Below are 11,381 nucleotides of genomic sequence, written 5' to 3' on the forward strand. Positions count from 1 at the left end.
CCCCCCCCCCTGCCTGAAAAGTCTCGATTGGACTCCTTTGTATAGTGACTTCACTACGTCACACTTGCATTTCTACTGGCTAGTGCTTCTATGCATTGTACTAAGGGGCGGGACCAATCACAAGCGGTTGACCAATCACAACAGAGCCGGCCAGTTAACCAATAAGAGCAGACTGGGCTCTGGTTTCAGACAGAGGGTGAAAAGAGGTGCTGCACACTGGAAGTATGAGAAAAATAAAGAGCTTTTTGAACATTAAAGCATGGAGACATTACAGTCACAGTAGAGACACAAAATACAAAAACTGAAAATGTGCATAATATTTCCTCTTTAAAAAGTGAAGCAGAAGTATACAGTAGCAGCAACTCTTATAGTTTATTTAAGTAGATACAAGTAGGCTACAGTACTTGGGTAAATGTTCTCAGTGAAATTAAAACACTGCTGTCAGATTTTATTCAAAAAGACTACTAAAAAACACGTGATGTTGTTTTGTGTCTTCCAGATGTGGAAAAAGGCAAGCGTTTGCTAACTAACATCAATAACTTTAAAAAGTTGGTTGTATGTCCTCAAATGGCCAAACAATCAATTTTTCAATGAATCTTCAGCAATACATTTAGCAAGATGGTATCACGTTAACAATTTAAAAACCAATATGACTGGACACCAACATTGCAATCGACACTTGTTTAGAACAAATTAGTGTCAGGGTGACAAACAGAAGTGTGTGGGATACTTACAGTGGCGTAGAGCCTTCCTCTTTTATTCATGGCCAGGAATCTGTTACTGTAGACCCCTTTGATGCAGATGACCCCCTGAGAAATCGCAAAGAGCTCCAGGACACCTGGGAGGACAAATAACATGCTGTGATGATTGATGGGTGACAGATTGTATTTTTACAGGGGTCATCCCTATATTCAAAGTCTCTTATGTTCCCGGGGTTCTATGTTCTTTTGTGAGACAGTGAAAAGGTCTATATTCACAGTTTCAATTGCAAACAATTTAAGGGAGATTTCAATTGCAGGTTCAATGGTAAAAATCTGTTCAGCCACTCTGGAGATATCAATGTCTATCGTCAATAAAACTGCCTCGATTGCAATTGGAGGGATTAAGTTTATACAACAACAGTAGGCTATAGGCTGTAATTGGCTGCTTTCAAATGTACATTGAGAACATAACACATTTTAAAGGTTTCTTTATTCTATCATTTTACAAGGATATATAGGTGAAGAACAAAGGACCCCTGGGAACATGGATACTCCTCTTGTCACTTTCCACAAAAAAGGTGCTGCAGTAAAAATAAAAAGCACTTTCTGAACCAAGCATGTAAACATGTCACAGTAGAGGCACAAAATACAAAATTGAACCTGAAAATTAGCATTATATTTCACATAATATTGGTCACTGTTTAATACACTTCAACATAAACAGTCTTGTGCTTGCTGGGCGCTCCACTCCTTACTTTAAGAATTCAAGGTAACAGGGGTGGAGTGATTGATATACAAATGGTCATTTTGTGGGTGAAGTGTTTCTTTAATGTTGTGTGAAAGCACAAACCGGTCAGTGGTTCACATGATACTAACAGTAGCGGTCTAGAATTCACAGAGGCAGGATCACCAGTTTGAGCCACAGAAGGGTTAGTGGGTACGATGTAGATAACGTACAAGTGAAACCCTCTCCTATAGGTGACTGCTATCGCTAACGCTCTAGAAAAACTGTCCAGCTAAATTTCCCCAAAACTACTTCATCTTCAAAATTAAGTCATATGCAGATCATTTGAGCATCCATCTTAATGGCGACATTTGCTGCCAAAGAAATAAGTTATGTCAGAGTTTGTATGTATTGCAAAGAAAAGAAAACATTTGCCTTTCACAAACTTAACTTAACCCATTGCCTTGACAGAATGTTTCCTTAAAAGTGATTTTTCGTTGCCTAAAGCAGACATTGTGTGGTGAGAAGAATCAGAATATACATTTTTTAACATGTGTTCATTACAAAAAAATCAGTTTCTTGTGGCTGTTTTTCTAAAATGTATAAAAACAACACTTTTGTGATGTCACAGTCTTTCTTGGAAATGCAAACCAGTGGATTTTATTAAACATTTGATGATCTCGGCGACTATCACTTATTACCTGCATGCAGGTCAGGATAACAAAGAAATTCACCAACACATCCTACATCCACATCATTAACATATATGAATATATTATATACAGCATCAAGATCAGTCAAGTATCCCAGAACGAAAGTCATAATGAAAGAACATACTAGTGTTGTCCTAGACGTTTTTTTCTCTTCAGTAACTGAATCTTGTATTAACTATACTTTGAGCAAGACGCCCAGTCTGCTGCTCGTCTCCGGTGCTGTCAGGAAGGATTCAAAAACACATGGCTGTCGTGTTGAAATCTATGTAACCTGACAACTCTTCTAAAGGGGACCATGAAATGGAGGCACAAGTGCACTTTCACGGTGAGCTTCGGCTGTTTGGAGGAGCGACGAGGGGTCTGATGGTGCAGTAAAAAATAAAATAAAAAAAGATTTATGACTTTATTCTTCTCGCCATTAGATTCTCACACATTGAACCTTTGGTATTTGAAAGCAGCTGACTTTGACTTTCCATAAATGTTTTCAGTCCCAACTCATGTTGATATCCCTAACCTTGTTCTGGTTGCACATGAAACCTGGATAACATTCACTGTTCTTTTGAGCAGTTTTGAGTTTTGCTATATTATTTTTGGTTAAGCGATAATGATTAAAATACATTTCATTATAAACATATTTTGAAATAATCTGCCTTATTTTAAGTTTTTGTCACTGGCTTTAAGAAAGGAGTTTATTTTTGCCAAATCCAGTATGGCGCTTGAATAACTGGACACTGGAGAGACACTGGGCTCTATCATTTGCTATTATTTACACTGCAAAGTAACACAATGTTGTTTTTACCTCAAAAACCTTATTTCCTTCAAATCAGCTAGATAAAACATTCGAAAAATCATTAAAATGTTAACTTGAAGATGAATAATTCCTCATTGTTTCATTAAAAAACGTCTAATTATTGAATTTGCACCTCAAGCAAAAACACATTGTTTTCACGTTTTTGATGGCAAACAGTTTGAGGATTAAGTAAGACAATAATAATAATGATAATAATAATTATTATAATAATTATAATAATAATTATTATTATTATTATAGTAATGGTAATAATAATAAAAGATCATTTGTTTTACAGTCAATGTTTTTTGCAGTGTATCTGGAGTAACATTGTTGTGATGACAGTCGACAATCCAACACATCCTCCCTGCTGCACCTGTTACTTCCACAAATAGTCTACCTGCCAACAACCCAGAGAGACACAAACAATGCTCGTCAACCAGAAGCTCGCTGGTCAGATATTTCACAGGGTCAGGCAGCCTAAGTTTAGGTGCGCGCACCTTACACTCTTCCTGTGTAAATCACTATTCTAACAACCTCCAGTCATGATATCTAAAATAAATAAAAACTCATTGAATCATTCCGAGCGGACGAGGGAATGAAAATCCTAGTGCGCATTCTCAGCGGGACGCACATGACTCATCTGCGCGTCAGACGTTTTATAATTTAGTAGTTCAGTTGTTTTTTGTGCACCGTGGAGAAACTGGAGTGACTTACTCAGCTGGTTGGGCTCATGGCTGCCGTTGACTCTGCCGTCGGGATGAATCTGGAGATGGAAGCCGATGCCAACCCTACAGTAGAGCCTGCAAGTCCTGCGTCCCGAACTGATCCCCTCCTCCAGAAGTTGGCGCTCCAAAGAGACGTGCTCTGCTCCGGCGGCGGCGCAAATCAAGTGTGCGACGGTCAGAAGGTAAAGAGGAACATTCATTCTTCCAAACAGGAGACACTCGCTATGCCACTCCGAGCATTTTGGTGTCGCTCCTGAGGTCTGGGCACCGCGAACCGTGCGCACACACGCGTGCAGCGCTCCTGAGCATTACCCCGGCTGCAGGAGCTGGAGTTGTTCTGCTTGCACCGGGATATTTATAACGACAATGATCTCACTACTCGATGCATGCCTGAGCTCTAAAGGACGCTCTTTCATTCGGATTTTGTCGCCGAGATGCCACTCCTGCTCAGCACCGATCCACAGCAGCGGGGCGTGAAGGAAACGCGACTGACACCGCACATTTTCCAAGGAATCGTCCGCGCCAGGACGCACTGAGCGCGGCATTTTACGCACAGGGAGACATCGTTTTTTAATAGATCGAGGATGAGATTATGTCGTACATAAATAAACTTGGATAAAACGGCGCTTTATTTCCATAGCAGAAGAGTTTTACCGACATAAGGACGTTGAAGGCAGGACGGCGGGCTTCAGGCTGCAAGGATCATCAGGTGGTGCAGCAGAGTTTAAGCACTGCCTCACCGGGACACACACACACAGTCGTATTTATAGGCTTTAGTCCACCTTATCATATGATACGTCCACATGCTTACAGGAGAAGCGCCTGTCAAGCATCCTGGTGTATTCTGAGCAGTGCACAGGAGACACTGTATTAATCAATTGGAGAGAAAAAATTAACCACACATTTCATTCCGGTTTTCTCTTTTTAAAGATTTTACCGAATGAGTTATATCCTCTCTGAATAAACATTTATAATGAAAACTATTTTTTAATTTGTGTCGAAGAAACAGAAGCCTGTCCTCAAGCAAAACATTGAATTCCCCACATAAGAATGTTACCTATTAGTCAAGTGTCTCCAGCGATTAATGTCACTAAACATTTTAATATTCAACATCATGGCTTTGTATCATCAGTGGCTTGGTTATGTTGCCAAACAAACACACAAACACAGAAATGTAGAAAATGTGGGTGATAAAAGAGTTATTATTACATGAATAACTACAGATATTTTGTTTGTTAAAATCCTCAAAAGGGTTAACTTACTGAGACAACATATCATAAATCTTCCCTGTTTTAAACTAAGGGTAAAGTTATATTACACATTATTTGATGAGATTCTTTCAGAGCAGCAAGGCAACATAGGGTTTGAGCTTGCTGATGATTTATTGCATGTTGTTCGGAATTGGGCGAAAAACATTGATCATTCAGTCAGAGCCTTCTGAGTGTCATATATAAAGCCAAGAGAAACAACCCAAAGTCCTGCTGGTCAGAACTTTGAGTGCTCTAAAGCAGAGGGACACATTTTAAGGCATGTGGACGCCAGGTGGTCTGCCATACAGCTTGATTATCAACAATGCAATTCAATTTAGTTAATAAGTCAGTTAGTTTGAAAATAACTAATTTTAAAGTATACGACTTATCAAGCTTTTAATGTTTATTCCAGTTTATCTATAAAAAAACATATTAATGTTTGATTACTAACATTGCTTCTGCCTTGAAGTTGTCTGAAACAAAATCACATGACATTTCCGTCACAAATGAAAAAGCACAGGTGAAAATACATACAATGTCCTCTTATGGTTCATGCTGGTTCACTGGGTGACTAATAAAACAAAGCAAATGTTCATGTTAATATCATCACCTGAGCTTTTCCTAAAGTCTAAATGCCAGTTGACAATTGAAACATACTTGTATGTATCTTTCATCCGTCTTTATGGAAACTTAAATTCATCCCATCCTTAAGATTGGCCATTGTAAAGGGTTTTTGCGTTAGGAAATGATCCAACAGTTTCAAGCACGCTGAACCCTTAACGTGAAGATGGAATGCGCACTTACAAATACCAGCTTTTGAGGACACACACTGGATTTGTATAAGTTATTTTACTGCAACCTTATATTAGCTTTAGATGCATCAGGACTTCTGATTCCCCCATTTCTCAGATTGATTACGGCATTGCTTTTTTTTACACTGTGAGCTGGCATTTGCCTCCAGAAAAACAGTGATGGCACTTAATCTGAGTTTTTAAGATCTCCAAATAAAAGACACCTACCTTACAGTACATGCAGTGTTTCACTTTACAGTTATACTTTCTGACGAACCATAGACCATCTGATGCTGTATACTTTGAGTCTCGGCCCCTGTAGCACATTGTTCAGTGTTAAGCTTATTCATTTTTTCTATCTTCACATGTATTTGCTTTAATCCCGTCCCTCATTGTTTTCGGGGGCCCAGCTATGTTTGAATTTGATTACCTCGCGCCCGGCGGTGGATTACGGCCTGTGTCAGGGCCTAATTGTCTCCGGCAAACGGAGCCAGGGCCGGGCCCACATTACCTTTTATGTAAACAGCAGGGCAGTGTTTAGTCCCACTGTTCTAATGGCCAGTCAGTCCTGCGAGACCATTTCAGTAACAGTGAGGTAATCCTCCTGAGTCATATAAACACGGATGATCCTGATTGATTCCCCCACCCCATTGATCCCGGCTTTTAGCAGCTTTTTAGTCTAAGCAAACTGCAGACAGCCAGTTGAGCCCCGGAGACGGTGATCAATCTGAGGGTCGAGGCCTCTGTTTGGGAGCATCGTACCGACCAAGGCCTTAATCATCAACAAAATGACCGTATTTTTCTGATGTCCAGTACTGATTAAAGGGGTATTTCGCCCTCTAAATCACCATTTATTCCTCTGTGGTACCTGCCTTCATGGTTTCCAAAGAATCTAAGAATGAAGAAAAGTCTTGATGGTCACTGTGGATTCAAACCTGTGTCATACTTTTGCTGATACATTCCCCTTTGCAGAACTCTCAAGACTCTAATAAAAAAAAGTCTTTCAAAAAAGTAATACCTTTATGTGATAAATGGAGAAAGGAAGTATTTGTCAGAAATGAAAACTATGAAACATCTATGGATGCCAGCAGTGTTCCGAGAAGGTTCACGTGAGGATATCTATGGTATAGGGTTCGTGCTCATGAGTGTATAGGAAAGATCAGATGTTATGCAGAGAAAGATACGCTGTTGTAGTGTCGGACTTTAAAGGTCACTTATTCAAAATCCAGTTTTTCATGTATTTTATACATAAGTATGTGTCCCCTCTGTGTAAAGAGATTCTGAAAGTTTCAGGAAAAAAGATTAGCTCTCTCATCATCTGAATGGAGATTCAGATGATGAGAGAGCTAATCTTTTTTCCTGAAACTTTCAGAATCTCTTTACACAGAGGGGACACATACTTATGTATAAAATACATGAAAAACTGGANGATGGTAAAGAACTACCCGAGACCTCTACTTCTACTCCTCTACTCTGACCTCCTTCGGGAGGAGCCCACTTCCGCAGTACATGAAACTACGTACAATCGACCGCAGCCACTACTGGTCGTCCTTCGTGACGTCCTACCCTCCAGCGTCCGGGCTATGTCTCCGCGTCGAGGTCATCCAGTTACGGGCAAGAGGGACGTCTCGTCCTGTATTGGTACTCACTGTGACTCTTTGAGACGAGGTAAGGGTCGCAAGAGAGACAAAGAGACAGAGAATCCAGAAGTCAAAGAGACAGAGAGAGAGAGAGACAGAGAAGACAGAGAGAAGAGATACGATGATACAGTGAGACAAGAGAACAGACGAGACAAAGAGACACGAGAACAGAGAGACAGAGGAGATGGTGTGTTAGACGAGGTGAGATGTGTGGTGTTGTGCATGACGACTTGAGCATCTGTCAAAAGAGCTTCTACTCCCTACCCAGCCAACCTCGACTCCTCACTACCGCCGACGAGGCGACTTCTCTGTTTGCGTAGTGGCAAGGACGGATGCGACACGGCCTCCTTCGGATATGGTACTGGGGGACCACTCTCTGTGGTCTCCTGTGTCGCTGTGCCTCTGTTCTCTGTCTCTGTCTCTGTCTCGTGTCTCTCTGTTCTCTTGTCTCTGTGCCTCTGTGTCTCTGTGTCTCTTGTCTGTGTCTCTTGTCTCTGTTTCTCTGTGCCTCCTGTGTCTCTGTGTCTCTGTGTCTGGGTGTCTCTGTGCCTACTGTGTCCTCCCTGTACCCCCTGTTTCTTCCTGCTCTGTGTCTTGGTTCTCTGTTGTCTCTGTGCCTCTGTGTCTCTGTGTCTTGGTGTCTCTGTGTCTCTGTGTTTCTTGTCTCTCAGTGTGGTACCCTCTGTGTCTCTGTGCCTCTGTTTCTCTGTGTCCTTGGTGTCTTGCGTCTCCTTGCCTCTGTGCCCTGGTCTTGGTGTCCTCTTGTCTCTGTTTTCTGTGTCTCTGTGCCTCGGTCTCTGTGCCTGCTGTTCTCTGTGTCTCTGTGTCTCTGCGTCTCTGTGCCTCCTGTGCTTGGTGTCTCCTGTGTCCTGTGTCACAACGTGCCTCCTGTGTCTCTGTGCGTCTGTTTTTCTCTAGTGTCTCTGTTTTGTGTCCTGGGTGCTTGTCCTGTGGTCTCTTATCTGTGGTGCTACTGTCTCTGTGTGTCTGTCTCTTGTACTATAAGTTCCCTTCCACAATAAGCAGTATACGTGTCTTCGATGTCAATCTTTCGCCGTTACTGAACAAGAAGTTAACTTGAGTGAAAAATCTTTGTAGTAAGCATTTAATCAATAAAGATATACACACTTCGACTGTTAACTCCCGCGCGGCTGGTTCGTTCACTCCGTCTCCCGCTTGCAGGTTTTATATTGGGCCAGACCCGAAGTAATTTCCGTACTTGTGTTACTGTGTGTGTCGGAGTTCAGGACGACAACAAAGGGACTTCGTTCGGACGTCGGTGTTGCCTAGAGAGGGTGAGGGAGTTTGCTTTTTGTGGGTCGTCGCGATTTACGTGTGGGTAGGTTGGGGTAGTCTGTGTCCACTCACCCCCCCCCGTTAATCATGGTGTCCACCCCCCCTCTCATGTTGATGTCCCGTAGGTACCAACGATGTGTTAGTTGACAGTTCATCTGTACACCCTTTCCCATTGAATAGTAAAGTTTAATTTTAATGAGTTAATTATAGTGATGATAGTAACAGTTAATAAATATATAAGGTTAATAATAAGGTTTAACAATACCGAATTCACGGACTTCAATGAGAAGCAGAAGGAATAATATATATTGAGATGAGGTTTAAGCAAGAGCACAAAGAAACTGAATCATATATACGAGTAAATTAAGAATAAAGAATAAAATTATTATTCACGAAAGCATCTTGACCATAAACGATAAATAAAAATAGAACTAAAACAGCCAAATTAACATAACTAGAGAGTAGGCACACTTAACACGGCAGGACAAAAAGTTAGAATGGGGCCAAAAATTGGAGGAGTCTTTCGGGAATAGTTTGTATCAACCATATAGTCATAAACAATACGATTGATTGTCTATCTCCGGACCATCAACAGACACCGCAGGGGTCGGCGGGAATAATTTGACAACGAATTAAGTCATAACATATAATCTAAACGAGAGTCTGTGACTCATTCCCTGTTACACGTCGGTCTGTTATTTGTTGATCCTGAGGTGAGGGTTATAATAACTTTACTAAAATAACTGGATTTTTAATACATAAAGAAAGGAGATTCTTTTTTTTTTTGAGGCGAGGTGCCGCGTGGTTGCCGACCTTGACGCTGTTGTTTTGAAATGACGTCGCCGACAGGTTGAGTACGCAGGTCAAAAGACTAGGTTGATGTTCAGGAATTTGAAGACGTCCGGGAATGGCACAAAGCAATCACAAATGAAGGAGAGACAGAAAAGACAAGTAAATAAGACTGCAGTTGTGAGGCAGAAAATGGGAAGAAAAGGAAACGCAGAAGAACTAGGGGATTCTCTTTGTCAGGCCAACAATGGCAAAAAACTGATCTATCGTACCGTCCCTTGACGAAGCTATGCGCCAAAAACGCCCTGGAGAAACTAACTGTCTTAAACCTTTTGTAGCCCGACCGAACGAAATTCCATCCGTGTTAAGTAATACAGTTTGGAGACCCTCTCAACTAGCATCTATAGGGACGGACTACCGGTTGTCTTGACGTTGTGACCTTATACACAGCGGCCAAGCGCTAAAGGGGACCTATCATGCAAAAGTCACTTTGTGATGTCTTTTATACATAAACATGTGTCCCCGGTGTGTCGGGGAACTCACGCAGCGTCAGAAAATAAAACCCTCTCTCTTTTCCTCCGTACCCAAATCTCTAAAAACGGGGCTACAACGGAGCTGATCCAGATTTGCGTCCGATATGACGTAATATCTGAAATGTGGACCCACGGCCCTATCAGAAACGTTGCCTATCAGAAACAATGCCCGACTGCTTTGGACGTAATATGGTCGGTGTTTACATTAGCATCGCTAACACTCAGAGCTAACCTGTACTGGAGAGCATGTGTGTGAAGAAGCAGAAAATAAAAAGGAACTCACCTTGTGGTATAACCGGCAAGATAGAAAGCCTTTGAGCTCCATACTGTTTCAGAGATAATCCTTGATAATCCATGATATGGCGTTTCATCACCGCAGCATTTAGTTTAGACAGAAGCTGACGGGTCCCGCATGAGCTCAGCCCCCTCCTTTTTATTTTTGTATCAATTTTTTTTTTTTTTTTAAAGCTTTATACCCAAAATCAGCACTTTTGAAACAGGAAGTGGAATAGAGGGAAATGAGACATGGCTAGAATGGGTGATCTGTTTGGTATTTTGAGCAAAACACTTCATAGACATGTTTTTTATATTTTTTTTATATATCTGAGACCTATGCTATTGCCTAAAAATAGCATGATAGGTCCACTTTAAGTACAGTACTTGAGTAAATGTACTTAGTAACTTTCCAGCACTGATTATATGTAGGAAACGTTTTCCTTTAGCGTAAATATGCCTACACCATATGATCTCCCCACTATGGAGTTTAATCATACATTTACACTCCAGCACAGCATGTGGCTGCAATGGTGGATAGGCCCAATTTGTACAACTAAGTATGCCTATCAACGGCTAAATAACTTTGGAAAACAAACCAAAGTAACACACATACATATGCGAAACACCACATATGAAGAAACGAAAAAGATAGAGAATATATTTTAACTTCTGCAGGAATTTAAATTGTGAACAGATTTGGTTTCGGTCTGTGAGAATGACCCAATAACTGGAACCGAGTCCAGGAAATAAAGCATCAGCAGCCGCACAACACCCATAATTAAAAGAATTGCTCATATTGATGCATGCACTGAAGCATCCATTCTGAGTGCTCTACTGGCAGCTGGTGGGGGCAGTCCGCCCTCATCACCGCGGTCTTGTGGGGGCTAGAAGGAAACCTCTCACAAGTGTGTGTGTGTGTGTGTGTATTCTTTCGAGCACTCAAGATCGACAGCATGTGCCAATATACATGTACATACTTTTACATGGGCAAGTAGCCCACACATAGGAGTGTAAATGTGCATTTGCCAGGCTGTGTGCGTTCATGCGTGGCAGATGGGCGAGCCGTGTGCCAGGCCTTGCCAGGGGGCCGGAGCTGCAGCCGGCTCCAACCCCCGGCTCCAACCCCCGGCTCCAGCCTCCAGCCTCGCAG

This window comes from Notothenia coriiceps, unplaced genomic scaffold (assembly GCF_000735185.1).
Source record: "Notothenia coriiceps isolate Sejong01 unplaced genomic scaffold, NC01 NC01_scaffold00008958, whole genome shotgun sequence".
Classification (NCBI taxonomy): domain Eukaryota; kingdom Metazoa; phylum Chordata; class Actinopteri; order Perciformes; family Nototheniidae; genus Notothenia; species Notothenia coriiceps.